Below are 22,130 nucleotides of genomic sequence, written 5' to 3'. Positions count from 1 at the left end.
TCTATGGCAAGCAGGTGAAGCAATAGTCACATTACTCTTGGGTTCTATGAAAAACTGAGCCCCCTGCAACAGCAGTCATGATCAGTGTCCCCTTCCCTGGGGAAAAATGGACTAGAAGTTGGCTCAATCTCCAGTTATTTAAATAAATCAATTTTAAGTAAGTTGTTTTTTTAAATAAATCTTTATAAATTCTGTACAGTACTACTCTCCTCGTATATTATATTCCCTTAACACAAATAAAAAATAGAAATTAGAAAAGATAGAAGTAAAAATAGAAGTCCCTAATATATAGTAACTATATACATAGCTATAATGTATAACTAAGCCCCTTCAGTTCATTACCTCAGTGTAAATCAGGAAAAAAATCAAATACAGAAACTACAATGATATAAGTCAAAATCATCCAAATTCCCACATTCCTTCAAACATCCAACAGTGAATTTTCACACACAAGTGCACCACATGCACACTTACGTGTGTTAATCTTTGCACAGTTCAGGCTGTGATTACTACTACCCAGTTGGTCCTTAGACCAATGTTCAAGACCCACGTGTTGGTAATGGCAGGAGGTCAGATCTGCAGTGCAGCCACTCTCCCCCAGGCTCTTACCACCTTCCTCTTATACAACCAGGGGTCCCCTAGTCCTTACAGGTGTTTTGGGGTGGGGACAGCATCCAGGCCCATCTGGTGCTGTATCAATACACTGACCATGATAAAAGGATATGAACGTCTGAGCTGAAGGTGGTTTTGTTGAGTCATATCCCATGTTGTGGGGCAAGTTCACAAACTCCCAAAGCAGCTGCAGAGGTGGAAGCTAATACTCTCCCTAGACCGGGGAAGGGATCCAAACCAACTGCCCAGAGCCCTTCAACAAGGGTAAACCTGCATCATTTCCTATCAGCATTCACATGCCAGGGAGGTGGGTCACAGAAATTTTGGAGGACTGGGCTCCATCACTGTTCCCTCCCCCGCAACCGCTCTCCCCCAAGGATCAGCACAAAAGATTTGTTACATTCTTCTCCCTGCCTTTCCCAGAAATACTCCCTTCAGGCACTTCATGGTGACCTTCTGTCAAGGGACAGACAAAATACAAACTCAGCCTCCAGCAGGGAACTGGGCTACATCCACACTTACCCCTATATGCAGACACATCAGTTATTTTCTTACGGTAAAAATACACATAAAACTGAACATTTTAACTATTTTGGTGGCATTAGTTGCACAATGTCGTGCATTTCAAGAGCTTTTTCATCATCCCAAACAGGGACTCTATACCTATTAAATAATAACTCTCCATTCCCCTCCCCCCAAGGACCTGGCAACCACTATTCTTTCTACGTCTATGAATGTGTCTATTCAAGATACTTCATATAAGTGGAATCATACAGCATTTGTCCTTTTGTATCCGACTTATTTCATGATGTTAGCATGTGAGTCTTGAACATTTAAAGCATGACGTTTTCAAGGTTCATCCATGCTGTTGCATGTACCAGAATTTCGTTCCTTTTTATGGCTGAATAATATTCTATTGTACACATGTACCAAATTTTGCTTATCTGTTCATCCATTGATGGACATTTGGGTTGTGTTCACATTTTGGCAATTGTGAATAATGCTGCTACAGGCATCAGTGTACAAGTATCTAAGTATCTAGGGTTTTGTTGGTGGTGGCATTATTATTACTATTATTATCATAGCCATCCTAAAAGGTATGGATGACTGCAGTTTGGCAAATACATCATTTTACTTAAATAGTATTATACCATATATTCTTCTGTACCATGATCTTTAACCTCAGTAATATGTTGTGGACAGCTATCTATAAAATTCTTGAAAAATTGGTTTGATGACAACTATAAGCATTTCTTCACTAATTGTCTATTGCTTACCTCTCAGAATCAAACTCAGTCAATGAAATAAAAATCTGATGCTCATCAAAGAAAATATATGGAGCTTGATTTTTTTAACTCAGGGGTATAGCACTTTCCAATACATAACTGTCTCCCAAATGGTTACCCCTGAGTTGTGCCTTTTGGGTCGAATTAGTATGAAATCAGGGCCGGAGGTTAGGAACAGTTTGGGGGTGAGAACACAAAGTGTGAGATAAATTTCATAGGATCTCAGGGCTGGCAGGGACTTACCAAGTTGTCAGCCTGTTTGCATTCCTCTAACAATAGAGAGCTCATCATTTTATAAGACAGCCCACTAGTCCACCTCCTCCTTGAGTAAAGCCACTGACTTAAAAAGCCCTTGTTATGTAGGCCTGCATTCCATCTTCCTGAAGGTTCCAACTGTACCAACTCAGTCTCTTCCTCGATCGCCTATAAAGGTGGAGCAGCTCCACCAGGCCCCATGAGATTTCTGGTCTCCAGGCCCTTCACCCTCTAGGTTGGGATTCTCTTGCCCCTGACGGCACACCCCCTCTGAGGACACAGATCTCACCAAACACATTCTCACACCCAGCCTCCAACAAGAAGCTCCCCTCACTTCCCAAAACTTACTCACACATACTAGCCAGAGTCTCACTGACCTGTTTCCTCTGGGAGTGGAGGGAGTTTAAGGCTTCCTCGCCACAGACTGGGAAAAAAAGCCACTTCACACAATGGTTAATAGACATAAAGCACTCATAACTCCCAAGAGAGGCACGAAGGAAACAGACAGGGCTTCAAAAACAAACGTCTGAGACAGATTTATGGAGACTGAGTCACAAACGGCGGCCATTTAGTTAGCTTTTGGAGATATTCTGGTGCTGGAACACCTCCTCTCCTAGGATGTGTCTCCAGGTCGCTTCGATTCCTTGTTCTGTCCTCTAATAATAGACTTTCTGATAACAGAGCCTGTTGGCTCGGAGAGGTGGCCGACTCAACCTTGGCCAGGCACAGAGTGCTTGGATATTCAAATGGTGGGGTCTCTCCACAACCTACACTGGTCATTTTTCTGTTTTCTGTCTTGATGAAAAAACCTTTGAGGCTACAGTAGAAGAACTAACAAAAGTATAACAGTTTCACAGCCTCTCAAGTGGATTTTTCATATTTTTGATGGTTCCCTTGAGCTAGAATTACCTTTACCCTCGGATCTGCTGGTGGTGCTCTGGAGTGTCAGACTGGAACACTAAGCAGGGGTGGGAAGTGCGGGATACCAGGCTTCCCCGCCCACCATCTTACACCCCAGGAGTGGGCTTGTGAATGGCATCCACCTTCCTGGTTCAGGAAGGAGAGGGATGACATGAACGGCGAGACTGCTGTGTGTCAGGTGTGGCATTGTGACCCTCACAATATCTGGCATTTACTGAGCACTTGCTCTGCAGCTGTAGCTCTGGGCTAACCCCCTCATAAGCATGGCCTCACTTCATCTTCACAGCAATCCTGGGAGGCAGGGGCTGTTTCTGGCTCCATTTTACAGAGGAGGAAAGTGAAGTTCATGGATGTTAAACATCATCCCCACCTCCATTCCCCGTGGGAAGCAGTGGAGGCAGTGCTGAGTGCAGTCTGGCTCCAGATTTGACCCATTTCCCGGGACTGCAGGGGCTGTCCCACTTGACCTTCACGGCAACACTGAAAGGCAGGCCCTATTTTCCACATTTCACAGAGAAGGAAAGTGAGGCTCAGAGAAGCAACTGAATAACTGTGCCCAGACCTCACAGGGAGGAAGTGGCAGAGGCAAGAACAAAGGCGCAGGCCTCCTGACATCAAGAGAATTTTTTCCTCAGAAGGAACAAAGTGGGGGTGAAGTTTCTCCTACTAGTTTGGGAGCCTCTTAAGGTCAGGACAGGGTTGGGTTCAGCACCCAACACCCCCAGAGGCCACACAGCCGCCCCATACAGGATGGCCCAAGGCTGAGGCCATGTGCTGGAGGGAATCCTGCTGGAGGGAGGCGGCAGCGTCTTGTGCAGGCCCAGGGGTCTGGAGGACTGTGCACGAAGGTAGTTGGGGTCCAGCCTGCCTGGCCACAGAGGGAAAGCTCTGAGCAACAAGGCTGCTTGAAGGAGCCCTCCCCGGGCTTCAGAGCGGCCAAGCCTATGCTGGTGCTGCCCCTCCACACACATCTTTCTGGACATTCCTCACAGGCACTGCAGGAGGCCTGGGGACACAGACCCTCCCCAGGGGAGTCATGCTTTCCTGGAAGAGTTAAGACAACAAGCAACTAAATCAGTAGACATGTACAACCCAGGCACGGTCCTAGAGGGCAACAAGCAGGGGAGGTGGTAGAGAATAAAGTGGTGGCCAGGCAAGGCCTCTCCCAGAGGTGACTTTTGAGCTGAGACCAGAAGCAGTCAAGGAACCGGCTAGCAGAAGCCCTGGGGATAGGGCACTTGTCTGAGAGGATTGCAATTGCTAAGGCCCTGAGGCATGAAAATATGCTAAGGGCTCCAAGGAGGCCAGTGTGACCAGAGCATAATAAGAAAGGGTGAGAGATGGGCCCTTCTCATGACTAGGACTCCTGGGGAAAGGGAGCCCCAGAGGCAAGTCCCTGGATTCTCACTCCTGCCCGTCGCTGCCTCCTGTCTCACTGAGGCAGGCCCTACCCCTCTGGGGCCCAGGCCTTCTTCGCACAATGATGGAGTTAGCCTCCCAGGGTCCCGGCTCTCTGGAGAGAGGATTTACTTCCTCGTGGCCCCCATCCCCTGCCATTCCCACCACCCTCTGGACCCCAGGAGCCAGGAATGGTGTCTTCCCCACTGACAGTTCCCAGAAAATCTCAGAACTCCCACTCCAGTCCTGGGACCAGGGACTCGGGAAGAGGAAGGAAATTCTCACACACAGCTTGCTCCCAGGGAGTCTGTTCATGTTCCCAGGCTGACAACTGGCAACCCTCAGAACTCTGGCCCCTACCCCCTTCCTCCTCCTCCTCCTCCCCCTGCCTCCCTCTCTCCCCCGGCCCCCCTTCCTCAGCTTAATGACTTCCACATGGGCCTCTGGCAGCTGGAGCCAAGCCTCCCAGCATTGTCTGAAATCTCCAAATTTAGAAGAAATATGAAAATTGTCAACCACTCCTTCCTTAGGGGGTAAAAGCAACATTCGGCACCGGGGGCAGGTCAAGGCGAGGTGGTCACGTGGCAGGCGCCTGGGCCAATGAGGGGCCCGAGAGGACTCAGTACCCGCCTTGTCCCAACACTGGGCTCGCCTCTTCAGCTCATATAAGGTAAAAGGCAGAGGGGCCTTTGTGGCCAGGGAGCAGTGGGCAAGGGGCTAAGGGGAGGGGGGCCCAGTGCCAGCTGTTTAAAAGTGCCCCCGTGGCAGTGGCAGTGAGGGGTGCCAGAGGCCCAGTCAAGTTAGTTGAGGAGCAGTGACACCTCCAATCATCCCCCAAACAGGCTGGTCCCCGTTTCCAGGTCACAAGGAGCCACACCTGGACCAAAACACAGGAGAGGTAAGAACCAGCGGCAAATGTGGGGTCTGTGAAGAAGGGGGCCTCTGTGGCATCCTCCCCGGGGGATGCTGCATCTGGGGTCTAAGTCCTTGCTCTCTTGCTAACCGACTCTGGACCTCGGTTTCCCCATCTGCACAGGGGCTGGACTGGATGATCTCTAAGCGCCCATCCTGCCCTGACCGGATGTGCAGGATCCATGGTCCTGTTGGCTTTGAGGACTCCTTGTGGCTGTGGTTAAATGAGGGGGTGGGAGCAGAGGGAGGGCAGAGCATAAGTGTCCCACCGCATGAGCATCACCACCATCCCCAAGTCTGCACCCGTCTTGCTGGCTTCGCTGTAGACAATGCTTCTTCCTTGTCTATGGAGTTTGATTTCTCAGCAACAAGAGCCTGGGGCTCCTGGCAAGGAAAACTGTTTTCAAATAATGGTTTCAAGAAGCAAAGCCGGAGGAGAAGCGATGTCAGCTCAGGCTCCGGCAGACAGGCAGAGAGGCGGAAAGGCTGGGGTGTTGGCTTGGCCGCAGCAGTGGGAAGAGCTCCCTGGCTGGGGGATGAGGACGCAGGCTGCAGCCTCAGCTCTGCCTCTCACTGCCTGGCCCTGGGGCCTTGGGGGGACGCCCTACCCTCTCTGGGCTGCAGTTTCCCATCTGTAGTATGAGGCCGACGGACAACATGGTCTCCATGCAGGACATGGCTTCTGAACCCCATTTGAGCCTAGAAGGCAGGTGGGGTTGGAAAGTTCCCCCAGGAGGCCCTGAGCTAGTCTACTGTGTAACCACAGGCTTAGGGTCTAAGTAGACATCTGAAGCTCAGGCAGCTTTTGGAGTCTGAGCCTCACGCAATGGAAAGAAGCTGAAGGGTCAATGACTTCAGGCTTGGCCAGGGGAAGGGCCAGCCCAACCTGGAGACCTCAGGATAAGCCTGGCCCCAAGGCAGCTTCTGTTGAGGAAGGGGCCTGATCTCTAAATTCAGTGTACTTGGGGTTCAGGACGTTGGAGTGGGATGGGGACAGAAAAGATAGGAGAGTTTCAAGAGGCAAAGTGGTGGGGCCAGGAGACTCAGAGGAAGGCGGCGGACTCGTGACGGGCAACGTGGGAGGGAGGGCTGGGTAGAGGCAGAGGTCTGGGGTCAGGGCTGGAAGACGGGCAGGCAACATTGCTCTTCAGATTAAGCTCTGGCACATCTGGGGCCTAGAATGGACAAAGTCCTCCAGCTCCAGCCTGCCCAGCACCCTTGTTTCCCCACTTCTGGTCACACAAGACCTAAGGCCGTAAGAGTCCAAAAGGAGACTCTGGAATTCAACTGCCTGGGTCCAATTCTGGCTTGTTTACTTACCAAACAAGTGGCCTTGGGCAAGTCACTTGCCATCTCTGAGTCTTAGCTCCCTCCCCTATAGAATGGGTAAGGCTTTGGTTCAGACCTCACTTGGCTGTCATGAGGAGTGAGGGACATATGTTCATAAGAGCAGGATAACTTGGCTAATGTTTATTACAATTAGCCTTATTCCTTTTGTGGGTTAAGATGACCTTAGCTATGCTTAGAGCGATGTGCGAGTGAGACCCAGGCAGACAGCACACAGAGCTGCTGAAGAGAGAGCAGGAGGGGTGAGGTCAGAGGTTAAGGGGCACAGAAGAGGGATCAGCTCAAAATGTTCAAGAGCTAGGTGAGGTCTCCTTTCCAGCACTTGTAGGGTATTGTGTGGACAGTGTGTCCCAAAGTGTGGTGTCTGAACCACTGTATACTCATCAACTAACAGAGAATCCTGGGTGGGGCCCAGGAAGCTGCGATACAAGCTCCCTGGGGAGTTCCCACACACATGGAGTTTTGAGAATGCTGTGCTGTCAAGCAGCCTGAAACCTACCTTAGCAAACAGAGCTAAGGTAACTTAATCCACAAAAAAAGGGAGCACCACTCTAGGTCACACAGAGGGCTGATAGAGCTGAAACAGAATCAGCCTGTATGGTGGTGCAGATAGGAAAATTATACCACAATTGAGGAGGCTCAGGCACTACCCAAGGCTTTTACACAAATTAATTCACTTAACCCTCAAGACAATCCTGTGAGGTAGGTCCAACTATTATCCCCATTTTATAGATGAGGAAACAGAGAGAGGTTAAGTAGCTTGCCTAAGGTAACACAGCTCATGAACTGTTAAACCTGGACACAGTATGTGGGCCGGCTGCCCCAGCTGCTCTGTCCCCAGGGGTCTCCTACCTCCTGCCCTGCCCCGTAGCCACCACACCCAAGAACCAGGGAATCCTCTAATATACTTCATGAATGTATATGGAGGATTTCCTGGGAGCCAAGGTCCTGGGCTGAAGCTCTTGCATTATCATTTAATCCTCCCAGGATTACCACAGACAGGAATTAGCATCATTCCTTCATCTCCATTTGTAGGGAAAGAAAATCACTGGAACTTACCCAAGGTCACACAGCTAGAAAGTGGCAGAGGGGATATGAATCTAGCCTGCAAAAAGCACGCTCGTAGCCTGTCCACCACAGCACCTCTACCTCTGAGCGCAGTGATGTGGAATCTCCCACTTCACAGAGGAGACCGAGGCTAGGTGGGTGGCCACACCAGAGTTTAACCTGAGTCTCCTAGTTCGAAGGCCACTGCCCCTCCCTCAGCCCCACCATGCCCCGCTGGATAGAAAGGAGTTTCCTTGTCACTGGTCCTTAGCAGCCACATGGCAGCTCTTTGGGCAAAGTCAGCCCTTTCCCAGGCTGGCCCATTCTAAGGAAGAGCTGACACACATAGCTCTGAGGAATAGAAAGTTCCAGGCCCGGTGTCACCACTGACCCTCAGGGCTATGTCTGATTTCCCAAGTGAGCCTTGAGGGTTGAACAGATGGTCTCTGAGGTCCTCACCTTTGGGTTATGCCTGGGCCATGTCTCAATAGCAATTTCCCAACTAAACAGCCCCTGGGGCTCAGGGACACACGGGCATGCAAAGAAGCTGTGATAAAGACTGTTTCTGATTGTTATTATGACCATTTTCGTCCATGTCCCCAGGGGCACATGAGCCAGAGTTTCTCCGGGGTTCATACCTAGACGGGGAAGGCTGCGTCTGGGGTATGCTCCTGTCAACTTTACAGGGAAGCACCAGATTATTTTCTAAAGTGGTCAAACCACGTCATAACTCCCACCAGCAGTGTATGAGCATTTCCCCTTCTTGACAACCTGGAAATTATCTGAATTCTTGAAGCATACATATTACACATTTTATTTTATATTTATCAAGTTTGTATAATAAAGAATTTAAGAAAGAAATAGAAATGCCATAGCATTCCTGTCCACACAGGTATTTAGAAATTTTCCCTACATGCATCCAAGTTAACAGGGCACTGGCAGGCCCTGGGGTGGGAGCACAGCCGAGATGGCCCTCCCTAGCCCAGAAGTCTGCAGTGACCACAGTCCAATCAGAGCTCGCCTGCAATGGTCTAAAAGAATTCAGGGGAAAGAGCCCACAGTGGCTGCCACCTCCTAACAGCCTGTCTAGACAGCCACATGGGGATTCACCACACATGGTAAGAGCCCACAGAGGCCAGCCCCCTCCCCTCTTGCAAAAGAGGCTCATTGGTGGCAATGCTTCACCACCAGAAACCTTTTCTCCAATTTAAAACATGCCTTAACACACAGCATGAGTCACCCACTGTCATGAACCTAGGAGACCAATTCATCAGCCCCTTTTTGTTTGGATGAGAAAATAGAGGCTGATTCTGGAGCCAGGGGCCTTTCCAGTGTGGGCTGAATGAATCCCCATGCCCAGGTGATGAGGGGACCAGGCTGGGGTCAGAGTGCTGCTAGTGGGGCTAAGATGCAGCAGGTTGGCCACTAAAGGTGCCAGAGGGGCATCAGGCTGCCTGCGTTTGAATCCCAGACCTGCCTTATAGCAGCTGTGTGACCTTGGGCATGATAAGTGTAACTGCTTCATTAGGCTGTTGAGTTGTCTAGATTAAATGATTTAAAATTCATGAAGCTCTCAACAGTGACTGGTGTATAATAAGTACTCCATTAAAAATAACTGCAAAAATGTGATGAGAAAAGGCAGTTTCTTCAGGAGAAGGAGATGCCATACTGGGCCCTAACTCTGCTTTCCCTCTAGGGGGATAAGTGGCCCTTGTTCTTTCAAAAATTGCCATGTATCATGTCTTCCCAAGCAGCCAACCCTTCACCCAGCACTCTCTGAGGTAAGTACTATTATCCCTCTGGGAACCTGAGGCTCAGAGAGATTTAGTCATTTGCCCAAAGTCACACAGCTTATAGGAGGCTCTGCTAGGACTCAAACCCAGGTCTACCTGACTCTAGAACCCATACACATACGCTCTAGCACTGCCCCCAATGAGTCTGTGAAAAAGAGCTCCTTCTGGTTCTATCCACCTAATAGGACCAACTCTTGGCGCTTGGGAAGGAGGCCACTTGAAAGTTGATGCTTCCTTCTAGATTAGGCATTGTTATAGTAAGATATAAACAGAGCCTCCACCACTGCCAAATGCCAGTGGCAAAAATGCAGACAATCCTCATCCATGAGCACACATTAGCATGGATTTAGTACCCTTGGGGGCCTGCTCAGTCCTGGGCTGCCCTTGACTGACACAGCTCATCAGTTATTTGAGGAAAGGGCAGTCAGCTAAGCCAAGGCTGGAGGAGGCAGCCTCATCCTTATATATCCCCAAGAGCCCATCCCAGCCACAAATCTAGGTCTTCTCCTCTAACATCCTCTTCTGACCCAAGCCAAGCTCCAAAGGAGATAGAAAAACCCCAAACTGGAAAACACACTGGAACTTACAAACTTCACAGGGACACTGCTCCGCTGCTATTAGCGTCTGCCCCGTACCCTTCTCCTCCTTCAGGGAAACAGGTGGGTGTGCAGTGTCCAGACAGAGTTACTGCCTCAGGAGGCCATCCATAGTGGCCATGACAGCACCCTGGCTGGGCTCTGGGCTGAGAGGCCACTGGTCAGTCTGCCTGGAGCCTGCCAGACCTCAGGCATGTGACCCAATAACCCCATTAAGTCCAAGGGCATCTGCTGAGATAAGCTGAACAAGATGGAGAGAAAGAGAAAGAAACAGGCTAGTTCTCTGGCCCAAGCTCTACAGTCAACACATGAGTAAGTTCCTCCATCCCTCTGGGCCCTTCAGACTGAGATGATCCAGGATTTGGGATGGGAAGAGGACAGCTCTGGTCATCCCATGTATGACAGTGGATGTCCAAACTCTCAGGGAGGAAAAACCTGGGGTGGGGGTGGTCAGAATAGCAGGGGGCACACTTTGGATAAACAGAGAAGAGAGGAGAAGGCATTCCAAGTGGAGAGCTATTTGTACAAAGGAAAGGCGACAGGACTTTCAGGAGAACAGCAAACAAGCCCATTTGGCTGGAACTGCGGGTAGGTCTAGAAGCTTGGTGAAGTCTGAGGCTGGCAAAGCAAGGAAGGCCTGGTCATGGAGTGGTTTGACTGCCAGAAATCAAAGTCCCAGAAGACAGAAGTCCTCCTTGGTGTCTGTCTCTGGGCAGGAGATTTGTACTCTTCCCCAAAACATCATCCAGCCAAGAGCCCCAGTGCAGGAGAGACCTGGGAATTAGGGCATTGGTGACCCTGAGATATCAAGAAATGAGGCAGGAGACCTCAGGGTAGGATTAGGAGCGGAAGAAAGCCCAAGGGCTGCAGTCACCATCTTTAAAATTTGAAGAGCTTTCTGGTGATCAGAAACTGGTTCTTCGTAGCCCCGAAGGACAGAGCATGCAGCCCCAGAGAGGCAGGTGTCAGTGGGATATTAGGAAGGTGTCTTCAACAGTCTGTCCAAAGACAGATAAGGCGATCGGGAAGCAGTGCACCTCCCATCACCAGAGGTATGCAAGCTTAGCACGGACACTGTAGAGAGAAGTCAAACAGTAGAGGAGGCTGGGCCTCATGGCCTTTCCCACCACCAGGCTGGGACTTCACATCACAGCCCTAGCTGCCCTGGGACAATCTTACGATCCTGAGCCCCTCTGCTGCCTGGATGTCAGATTCCCAGCTAGGCATGACATCAGTTCTGTCTTGATTTCACACAGGGGCCTCTAGGGACCTCCTCTCCCTCCCACTTCCTTCCACTCCACTGCTGCCTTCTGCCCTTCCCAGGGAGCACCAGGCCTGACCAGAGAGACCTGGAGCCTGGTTGAGACTTGGTCCCTGGGGAACCTTCCACCCAGCAGGAAGACAGAGAGGGCCAGGGTCCCTGGGAGACCTGTTCACATGCCCCAAAGAGTCTACATGGAAATTCCAGGAGGGTCACAGGGAAGCTTCCAATTTAGAACAAAATGCTTTATTTTTATCCCCCTTTCTTTCCTGTCCCTGTTTTCCCCCAGTGGTGGGCAGGGGTGCCATTGGAGGCTGGGAGAGGAAAGCAAGGGTTCTCATTGGGCAGAATCAAAGGAAGACCAGTGTGGAGAGATGAGAGGGTGGGGCAGACAGGGAGGAGATGGGCTGGGCCTTGGGGAGCTGTATACCACATGGGAAGAGTGAGGCAGAGAGCAAAGTCGAGGGAATAGCGAGGCCTGGGCAGGGTCGTAGGCAGTGGGCATGATCACTGACCAGACCAGCAGGCATTCCTGGACATGCAAGACCAGAGCTACCTGAGCTCTGGGTTCAAGCTGGAGTCAGAGAGTTAGCCAAGATTCCCAGAACAGAGGGCTTTGGGATTTGGGCTTCCAGGCACTGGGTCCCTGTCTCAATGGAATGAAAAGCTACAGAGATCTGTAGATAAGACTAGATCCGTCTCATTCACACTGGTAATCCTGGTAAATGCTTAATAATCAGTCTTAGTGCTGAATTTTAAACTCACAGTGTCACAGTCCTATTAGACCCGAAAGTGACCTAGAGCATCAAGGCCATCTACTCATGTTATAGGTGCAGAACCTGAAGCCAGTGATGGGGAGAGACTTGCCCAAGATCACACTGCCAGGGTGGCCACCCAGTCCTGTGCGTCCTTCTTTGCCTCTTCCCTGCCTTCTAAGCCAAGATAGAGACTATGGTATGGTCCTCGCAGCCAAAGGAGGGGAACAGAGAAGAGGCGGGTCCCCCGACAGGACATAATCGTTTTCAAGAACTGTCTCCAAGAGGCGGGCAGAGGATGACAGCGTATATTGAGTTCTGGCAGCTCTCCCCAGGAAGGCGCTTTTACTGGCCAGACATGATCCCCTAAATTGTGGACTGCTGCAGATGGGAGGCCTCTTGCAGAGGAAAGAGCCCACGGCTAGGAGGGGAAGCCCTTGGTTCTTTTCCTGGCTCTTTCCTAATGCGCTGCATGACTTGAGATGAGGTCCTCTCAGGCATCAGTGTGCCCAGTGAGGGGCTGGACCCAGCCAGCTTGGACAGTCAGAGATTCCATCCATGATCTGACCCAGTCTCCTGCGGCACCTCCTCTCTCTTTCTCAGTCCATCTTAGCTTTTTTCTCACGACAGGAAGTAGAACAGAAGCCTGCAGGCTCCCCTCTGCCAGGGAATAGCATTCTTTCTGCCCAAGCTTTGCTTTCCAGCCTTGGAATTCCCAGAGAGGCAAAAAGCTACAAAGGCCCTTATGAGGGAATCTGAGATCAGAGAGGTTCGGCAGATTGCACAAGGTCACACAGCAAATAGCATGTCAACTGGGAGGAGGCCTTGGGGCTCCTGACACTCAGACTAGTGCTCTGTCCACAGACCACTCTGCCCTCCAGAGTAAAGGGCACGTAAGCCAACCTCGTGTGGACCCAGGCACTGATTTACCTTGACACTTCAAACCCCCTCACATGGGGAGCCCACAATCTCTTCCCCTCTCTGCGGCTCAGTTTCTTCTTCTATGAAACAGGGAGATAAGGGTGGTAAGATGTCTCTAGGAGCCCGTGCACCCTAGGACCCCAGGCCTTTCCAGTGTGGCCTCCTCAGCCCTGTCTTCACAGAGGGTGGGGCTACCCTGCCCAGGAAATCCCACCAAGTCACAAACCCTGTCCATCCCTGTCCCACCCCAGACCCCAGGGCTGGGCTTTATCCACAACTACAGGCTCCAGCCCAGCTGCCCCTCAGAGAATCTGGATTTTTCTTACCATAAAAGGACAAGCGTGCCTCTCTTGGTCCCTGCTGCCAGCCCCACTGGGGGAAAGGCTGAGCTATTTTTAGAAAACTCAAGGGTTTGCTCCCGAACTCAAGATGGAGCCTCTCTGGGCCTGCACCCGGGAGACCTTCCCCATCTCCCTCATCCACCTTCCCTCTGTATGCCTCCCTCTCGGCCCACTGCTGTCTCTTCCCTCCCTTCTCCTCTCCTCTCTCTGCCTCTCTGCCTTGCTCTCACTCTCACTCCATCAATCTCTTTTTTTCTCTCCCTCTCCTCCCCTCTTCCTTCCCCCTCAGTCCTCCCTTCTCCTCAAATCTCCTCCTCGTCATCTCCCCTCCTCCACTTTCCTCCCTCAGATCTTGTTTTTGGTGGTTGGAGAAAGTAACACATCTGCACCCCCACTCCCTTCTCAAACACTATTTACAACATAAATTCCAAACATCCGCCATCTGGTTCTAGGAAGGGCCAAAAGATACTCAGAAAAGGAAGTCATGATTATTCCATCTTCAAAGCCAAGGGAATTTAAAGGCCTTCCTCTCTCCTGCCTTCCTCCCAGGGCCCTTTTCTTGAGATCTGACCGATTAGGATCCCTCAGTGAGTGGAAGGAGTCAGTCCTAGCTGGGCCTCTGAATGACTGCATCATGAGCTTGTTGCTTCTCCTCTCCAGGCTTCAGTTCCCTCACCTGACACGTGGGCACACGACTCGGGTGCCTCCAGCATGCTTGCTCTGAGACTTCACATTCTGCTGCAGAAAATCCACCTGGTCCAGGTCCTGGGGGCCTGCCTGAGGCTTAGCAGTGAGGGTGAGATGGGGGCAAGGGGAGCGAGAGGCAGCTGTGGGGAGCTCCAGCTTTGATGCCTGTCTCTTTCACTCCACAGAGCTCTGTGCAGCCCACTCACCTTCCTTCACACTGACACTCACCAGGAGAATGGCATGGAGTCAAACCATCCCCCTTTATCTGACCCTGGGAGATCTCTGGACCATTGAATCTAGTCCTCAGCCCACCACATCATGGTGAGGCCCAGAGAGGGGAAGACACTTGTCTGCAATCACACAGCATGCCTACAGGAGAACTTGTGCCTAACCTGCTGCTTTCCCATCCAACACATGCCAGAAGAAACCAACATTTGTATTACCCAGAAAGTATCACTCAGCCCAGCAAACTGGAACCCTGGAGGTCCCCAGTTTCCTGCAAAGTAGACAAGACAGAAGGGAGAACCAACTCCTTTATCATGGTGGGTTGTTGTTTCTTTCAAACGGACAGCATAAAAGGGAGAAATACCGTGGAAAAGAGGCAAAACAAACCAAAATGAGAAGTCCCCTTGCTTATGGAGACACATGCCCTTGCCAGGGCCCACACAGCCTCTACTTACACTGAAAATGCTCTCTCTGCTCACAGCCACCTTTCCATAAACAGGAACACACGCTTGACAGAATGTCATGAGAGAGATTCCGGCTATCGCTCTGTAAAAAGGGAGCCATGAGCCATCTGCTCTCACAGGGGAGCCTGAAAATGCATGTCGGGCTGCCTGGAGCCAATCCTGATTCTGACATTTACCAAGTGTGTGAGCTTGAGGAGCACTGTAACTTCTGGGAGCCTCAGTTTCCTCATCTGCAAAGTGGGGATAAGAAAGGCAGCTAACTCATAATCAATTGTGACGATCAGATGAAAAATCCTGGGTAAAACAAAGCACTTAGCGGGTGTGGAACACTTCGAAGGCACCAGCGTGTCAGCTATAACGTATGTTAGCCAGTTAGGATTATGGCAAGTCCCAGTGTAAGCCGGGTAGGCGAGCAGAAGTTGTTATCACTGTCACTGTTTTCCCAGGCTTTGTTCTCACTGGAAGGTCTTGTGGAGTCTTGGGGATCCTGGTCTCTACCCCCCACCCTCCCAGAACCTGAGCTACTCAAGACTGGGCTTGTAAGCCAGGCAGTTCTGGGCCCCGTTTCTTTCCCTCTCTTCCCTTTCTCCTGCATCATCTTGCTTCAGCCTCAGACTGCGTTCCCAGGGCTTGCTCCAAAGTCCCCAGCAGTGACCCTCCCTGGGGAGGAAGTAGGGAGCGTGTGAGGCTGGCGAACTCAGCTGGGCTGTCAAGGGGGTGGGAGGGTGCTCTGGGAACAACAGAGCCACACAACGGAGGGGACCTAGTAAGAGCCCCCACATGGTGGCCCTCACCCCAGCTACCACATCTTCTCTGGATGCCTCCTCGAACCTTTGCCCTCACCCTTCCTGCTTCTCATCCTCCCATGCCTGTGCCTCACCATGGGCCCAGCTTTGTGCTCATAATGGAAATTGCAGCCATTTATTGTGGGCTTATGAGGTGCCTGCAACTGCACTTGCACTTGCCATCTACCTCATTTGCCCTTCAGTTGACCTTCACAAACAAGCCATGATTCAGAGAGGTGAAGCCACAAGCTTGAGATCACACAGCTAGAAAGTGCTAGGGGTGAGATTCAAACGCAGGTCTGCTGGGCTCCAGGGCCGATGTCTTCTCAATTCTTCCCACACATATGGTGGAAACTCTAGGGCCTTGGAGCCCAAGGAGAGCACAGGCTATGGTACACACACATGTGTGAGGGAGCAGAGGAAGGGGAGCTGTGAGCAAGAAGGCTCCTCCAGAAAAAAATCAGCACGGGCCCAAACTCAGCCCTCTCCCACAGCAGTGCCATCTGGCTTGCAGATGTGGCCCGCTCCCAGCCCTTTGCGTTTCTTGGAAATGAAGGCCAGGAGAGGGCAGAGGGGCTTTTGCAATGACCATGACGATGTGAGCTCTGTTTTGTGGTCATCCAGTTGGCTGCTGCCCAAGCTCAGGAGACAGCTGGATTAAGCATGAGCAGCCCGGGGTTCGAGCCAGCCTCTGATACTTGCCAGGGGTTGACCCGGGTACACTGCAGAGCCTCTTTGAACCTCAGTAAGCAGGGAAGTCATTCCTACCTCTGGCTGTAGTTGTGAGTGTTCCTTGAGTTACAGGAGGCAGCATTTGCAGGCTGAAAGCCTTGTGCAGCTGGAATTGGTCACTGGCAGACCTAGGGCTGTCCCTTCATCCTTGGCCACTGTGTTAATCTCAGATTTCCATCTACCCCTAAATAGTTCCTTTTCCATGTATGAAGCTAGAGTTGGGGGCCATTGGTCAGAGGGGCCTCCAGGAAATTTCCTTCCAAACCTGTTCTTTTGCTGATGGCGCCTGGGTGTGCTGGGAAGGGAAGGTGGCCACTTCTGCTCTTGGAACTTAGAGCTACTCAGAAGACCCCCTATGAAAGACAAGCAAGCACAGCAGAGATAATGGTGGCCGAGGGCCCAAGAAACAGCCTCCCTGAGGTCTGGAAAATATCAGCAGGCTCAGCCCAAGGCTTCTGAGGACGCAGCAGCAGCCCAGACTCATCTCAATTCCTCAGGGCCCGGCAGCTCAGTCAGGCCCCATGAAGACCAGGGCTCTGGTCACAGGGCCCCCCAGAATCCTCTGATAGGGGTTATCTTTGTTCCTTTCAGGCAAGGGCACTGACTGGTGGAAGCCACCCCTGCATCCCTGATGCTAAAGGAACAAGCACCCCAGAGAGGGGCCTCCTGTGGACCCAAGGAGGGCTGGCAGCAGGGGCCCTGGACACAGAACTGTGAGTGCTCCCCACCTCTGCTCATTGGCACATACACTCCTGCAATAACCCTATGCCTCAGGATAATCTCCCCATCCCAACACTCAGAATGACCAAGAAACCAGGCCTCAGAAAGGAAGAGTTGAAGGAAGGCCCTGCTGATTGATGGGGTGCAAGCAAGTCGGGACCATACGGCCTGGGTTGTAGGTGAAAAAAAAAATGGAACCAAAGAAAGGAAAACCCACCAGGAGCCAAGAATCCACCCTATGCTCCCTACAAACAAACAACGCAGAGACTGAGCTCTATGAAGAACAAAGGATTTGAAGGAGCCGTGGAGGGGGATGGTAATTTTCCCTGGAAAGGAGTAAATTGGGTCATACTCTTGAAGCAGCTAGACGTGGGGTGGTGTGTGCCCAGGTGCACAGTGCTTGGAACATGGTAAAGCTATAGAAACAGTAGCAGTTGTTCTTACTGTCCGTTACCTTCTTCCCCACCTACCAGTTGTTAGTGGAACAGACAGGATAAGGGACCAACTCCAAAAGACAGGTGGAAAAACTGAGGCCCAGGGAGGTGAAGGAACTCCATGCAGAGTCAAGCAGACAGTCAATTGCAGAGAGGGGTTCTGGCACCAGATCTCATGAGGATGGAAAAAGAGGAGGAAGATTTGGAAGTGAGCATGGGAGGCAAGCCTCCGACAAGGAGCAGACACGCCAGGGACATGAGGCGAGGCCCAGGCCTGGTTTATATAACAAATCACACCTGTTCATCTCTGCATGCACCACACGTGTGTGCAAACGTGCGCCCCAGCACAGCACACGCACCCGGCCCTCATTCACTAGCAAATGAGCCTTGAGATTGGGTCCAAACAAATTGGATTAGGAGGGCTGCAGGCGCCTCCTCCCCCGCGCTGTCGGGCTCCGACACTGAGCAGGCCTACAGAGCTGCCAGCTGCGGTCTCTCACCACGCTGACAGGACAGTCGGTCCTCAGCCCCCTTGCCCCGCCCCCTGGGCCCCAGGAAGGGGCCGGGGTCTGAGAGGATGCCATGATGATGGATGGACTGAGGGAGGTTCCAGGATTAGCTCAAGAGCACACAGGATGTTCATGCTTGTGCGAGGCTCATTTCTGAGCTGTTCCCAGCAACCCACCCCCAGCTCCCCTCCCACCCTCCCCTCCTGCAGCCCTTCCCACGGTCACTGCTGCCAGAGCCCAGAGCTCAGGGCGCGACAGATCTACCCCTCATCACTCAGTCTCACAGCTGGGCTGAGAAGGGACTGGTCAGCTCAAGAGACAGTGGCCTGGGGCTGAAAAGTACGTGGGTACTTTAGAGGGAAAAAGGAATTTGTGAACAGAAAGACAACACCATCGTAAAGGTGGCATCTCAGCGCTTTCTTATCCAGTTTTGTTTAATCCTCAGAATGTGCCTGGGAGTTAGGAGATTGTGCCCATAGTACAGATGTGACTACTGAGGTTCATTCATTGTGAAACCACAACCTTCCTTTCCTAAGCCCTGAGTCTCTGCTGGGCCCTATGTGGGGCCCTGGGGAACCAATGTGAATGACTTACAGCCTCTGCCCCCACTGCTTGACATAACAGTCGCCTTTGAGCTGGGTCATTGGGACTGGAGCCCCCTGGTCCTCTGGGGGAGCAGCCCCAGCAGAATCCCTTTTCCATGAGGCATACATGAGTGGTTGCAGATTATCACCAAGAGGCACCTTAGCAATCAGTCCATTTAGAACACAGAACTTGAAGTCAGGTAGCCCCAAGTTCAAATCCAGCCTTGCTCCCTTTTTAGTTAGATAGCTGTGGTCCAGTTCCTTAGCCTCTTGAAGCCTGTTTTCCCTTCTGTAAAATGGAGTTGCAACAGCTCCCACCTCATGGGACTGAATGGGTGGATCAATTCGTGTTTCCCATGCCCATTTTGACACAGGGGGAAACAAGGGCATGAAAAGGGAAAGGGCTTGACCAGGGTCACATTATGAGTTAGGGGTTAAGACAAAACCAGATGGATCCCTTCCCCCCACCCCACCCCCTTACCCCAGTATAAATCCTCCCCACCTGCTCCACCCTACACAGCCCAGAGGCCACGACAGTTGTCCAGGTTGTACAGGCGACTACTGGGACATATCCTGGGTCCTGCCCTCCACCTATAGCCCTGCTCTGGCCTGTGCAGTACCAGAGTCCCAGGTGACCAACGGTGGCCCCCAGCCCTCACTCAAGCTGGAGGGTGGGGGCACACAGCAGCAGGCTCCCAGCCCGAGCAGCCTGGCCATATAAGGAAAGGAGTCAGGAAGGTCTCCTCTCTCAGGCCTGGCGAGAAAATCCAGACAGCCACTGTTTATTTTCTCCTTCCCAGCCTCCCCAGAGCTTCCCGGCAGAAGACAGAGGTCCCCCCAGCTAAGCGACATTTCCTGAAGACAGTGGGGAACAGAGAGGGAAAACAGCCCCTCCTCGGGCAGCAGCCCCCACAACTGCAGACAGCCAGAGGCAGGTAATATTCTGCCAGGTCAGACGCTGAAGCCACCCGTTCAACTGCCTCCTTCGACAGAAAGAGAAATGGAGCAACAGAGAGGAGAAGGGCTCGTGAGAAGTCTTCCGAGTGACCCCCCTGCTAACTGGAGACCCAGAGTGAGAAGGAGCCTCTCATGGGGTAAGTGGAACAGGAGAGCCATCCACCGCCTTCTTAGTGAGGTCTCATTGGAAGGAGACCGGGGATCAGGGCTAATGCAGCCTGCCTGCCCAGCTGGCACGCAAGACTCTAGGGAAGGGTGCCTGGGGCCAGGGAACCAGGAGGAAACCCTTCCTGCACTTCTGGCCTCCTCCCAATCCAGCTGCACCACCTCCTCCTCCAGGATGCCCTCCCAAGCCCCCCAGGGGCGAGAACCTCTTTGTCCTCTAAGCCCTTGGCAGTCCTTTCTCAGGCTCTCTGTTGTGCAACTGGTGTCATGCACCTTGCCAGGGGCATTTTCCTTCTACCTCAGTACTGCTCTCCTCCAGGGTAAGGATCACATCAGATTCAGGCCTGTCTCCCCTTGGCACACAGAAGAAGCACTCGGTTTGCTGAAAGGACAGGTGAAATGCTTAGACCCTGTCCCCAATCCCAGAGAACTGGTAAGTCAGTCAGTGGATGAGACATGCAGCATGGAGTTTAAAAATAAGGGTCCTGGGTCAGCTGTTCTGCTAGGAATCCCAGCTGGGCTCCTAGCTCCATGCCCTTGGAAAATCCCCTGCCTATGGAACCTTGGGGATGCATGAGGATTAGCACAATTAAAACATTCAATAAATGACAATTCTTATTACCATCAGCATCACTATGATTTTTCTAGATACAAAAGAACAGAACTAAGCAGCCTATAGCCAAGGATATGGAGGCAAATACCTTCCCCAGTCAAAGGTCTCAACCCCTGTCCCCGTGAAAGAGTTTCCCACAGGAGCGTGAGACTGCCTCCCATCCACTTCCTGTTTCTACACCCAGGAGAGCTGCTATCTTTGCGGCAATATTCTGAGTCCAGTGGGGTGTGCTGGAAATAGCCGTCCATTCCCCTGGTTCAGGCCAGGCTGTGACCTGGAACTGTCTCCTCCCCTTCCTGGCCTTCTATGTGGAGGTGATAAGGTTCCCCTGCCAAACAACCGACCGCCCAGCTGTTGTGCAGATGAAATGTGAGGGGCAGTTTTTCAAAAGGCAGGCGCTCAGGTGCCCCTTTTCTTATTTTTGCCGTATCTGCAAGCAATTACAATATTTTAAAATTTAAGATGAGTCCTTTTTAATACCTAAGTATAAATGGCTACTGTAAAAGGGAAACTAGAACACTATCCATGATTAGGAAATAATACAGTTAAGACTAAAGACCGTAGAAGTGCAACAGTGTTCTTACTCTTTCCCCTGGTACTGTGGCTTGCAAGACCCTGGGCCTGAAGGAGACAGACAGGAGCCAGAAAAGTGTCAGAGACAGGATAGCACCCAACTGAGGCTCTCTTCCCCAGGGAAGCAGAAGGCCTGCAAGCAGTCTTCCAAAGTTAGCACTCAGGCCACATACTCCGCAAAATCGCTTGCTCCCCTTGTTGTGCTGCATTTAGGATGCCAAGGGTGGTCAGGAGAAAGACCTTTGCAAAGAGTCCCACACCAAGGAATGCAGGAGGCTGGCCTTACCAGCTTGCCTCCCAGCAGCAAATGATCGCTTTTTCAGGACAACCCTCCCCAGCTTCTTACTGAAAGCTCCATGTTGGCCAAGACAAGTGTTTTCTCTGCAGGGCTAGTGGGAGACATCTGAGAGCGGACTAGACAGGCTGTGGCCTGCCCAGGAGCCCTCAAGGTGGATCCTGATGTTGGAATCACTCCCCAGCCAAATGAAGTTTGGAAAGAGTTCCTATGCAAGAATTACCATATTAGAGGAAGGCAGTTCTTTGGGTGGGAATACCTCAGGAAGGGGCTGTCCCTCTCAGCAGGCCACTGGGCCTGATCTGCCCCAAGTGGCAGACCAGAGGAAAACACTCTTCAGATAGGGGCCTGATTTCAAATTTCTGCCAGAGGCCAAAGAGACACTATTTTGTAAGGAGATATATGTTTTCCTGCTCTCTCCTAGCCGGAGAAAAGGCTGCCAAGATGGCAGTATATGTCATCCAGCATTAAGGCCACCACAGATGGCATCAGCAATGCAGGAGGGTCCTCTGGGGGTGCCCTGAGATCTTGGTAGGGCAGGAGAAGTGTAGACAGGGCTCTGCCTGCCCACTCAGAGTTTCCCACCCAAGCCATGTCCTGAGAGGAAAGTGAAATATTTACATGGCCAATCATCCACCAAGTGGCATTCTCTGGGGCCCACTATCACGTACAAAGGTCTCCACAAGGCCGAGGGACCTCACCATTAACAAGTGTGGGTACTATCCTCAGGGAACTGGAGATTTACCCCAAGTCAGACCCAGATGCAAATAGCTTTGACACTGGAGAGAATGTGATCGAAGAATACGATTCAGCCACTCAGACAATGTATATTATATGTCTACCATCACAAGTGTGGTAAAGGATTAGGAAGAGGGCACAGAATGTGTATGGACATGGACCAAGGTCTCCTGGTGTCTGAGGGAGTCAGGGAGGGCTTCCCAG

The 22,130-nt window shown here is 51.6% G+C and overlaps 1 long non-coding RNA gene across 1 annotated transcript; it reads left to right on the top strand.

Annotated features, from left to right (window-relative positions):
• The first annotated feature begins 5,173 nt into the window (after positions 1 to 5,173).
• LOC107033534 (uncharacterized) lies at positions 5,174 to 20,545 on the top strand. Its single transcript, XR_001459015.3, has 3 exons — positions 5,174 to 5,370; positions 16,930 to 17,051; positions 19,386 to 20,545. It is a non-coding gene; the product is annotated as an uncharacterized lncRNA (long non-coding RNA).
• The last annotated feature ends 1,585 nt before the right edge of the window (positions 20,546 to 22,130 follow it).

This window comes from Vicugna pacos, chromosome 3, assembly GCF_048564905.1.
Source record: "Vicugna pacos chromosome 3, VicPac4, whole genome shotgun sequence".
NCBI classification, from domain to species: Eukaryota; Metazoa; Chordata; class Mammalia; order Artiodactyla; family Camelidae; genus Vicugna; species Vicugna pacos.
The sequence above is the reverse complement of the archived record's forward strand: the minus strand, read 5'-3'. Positions and strand labels throughout refer to the sequence as shown.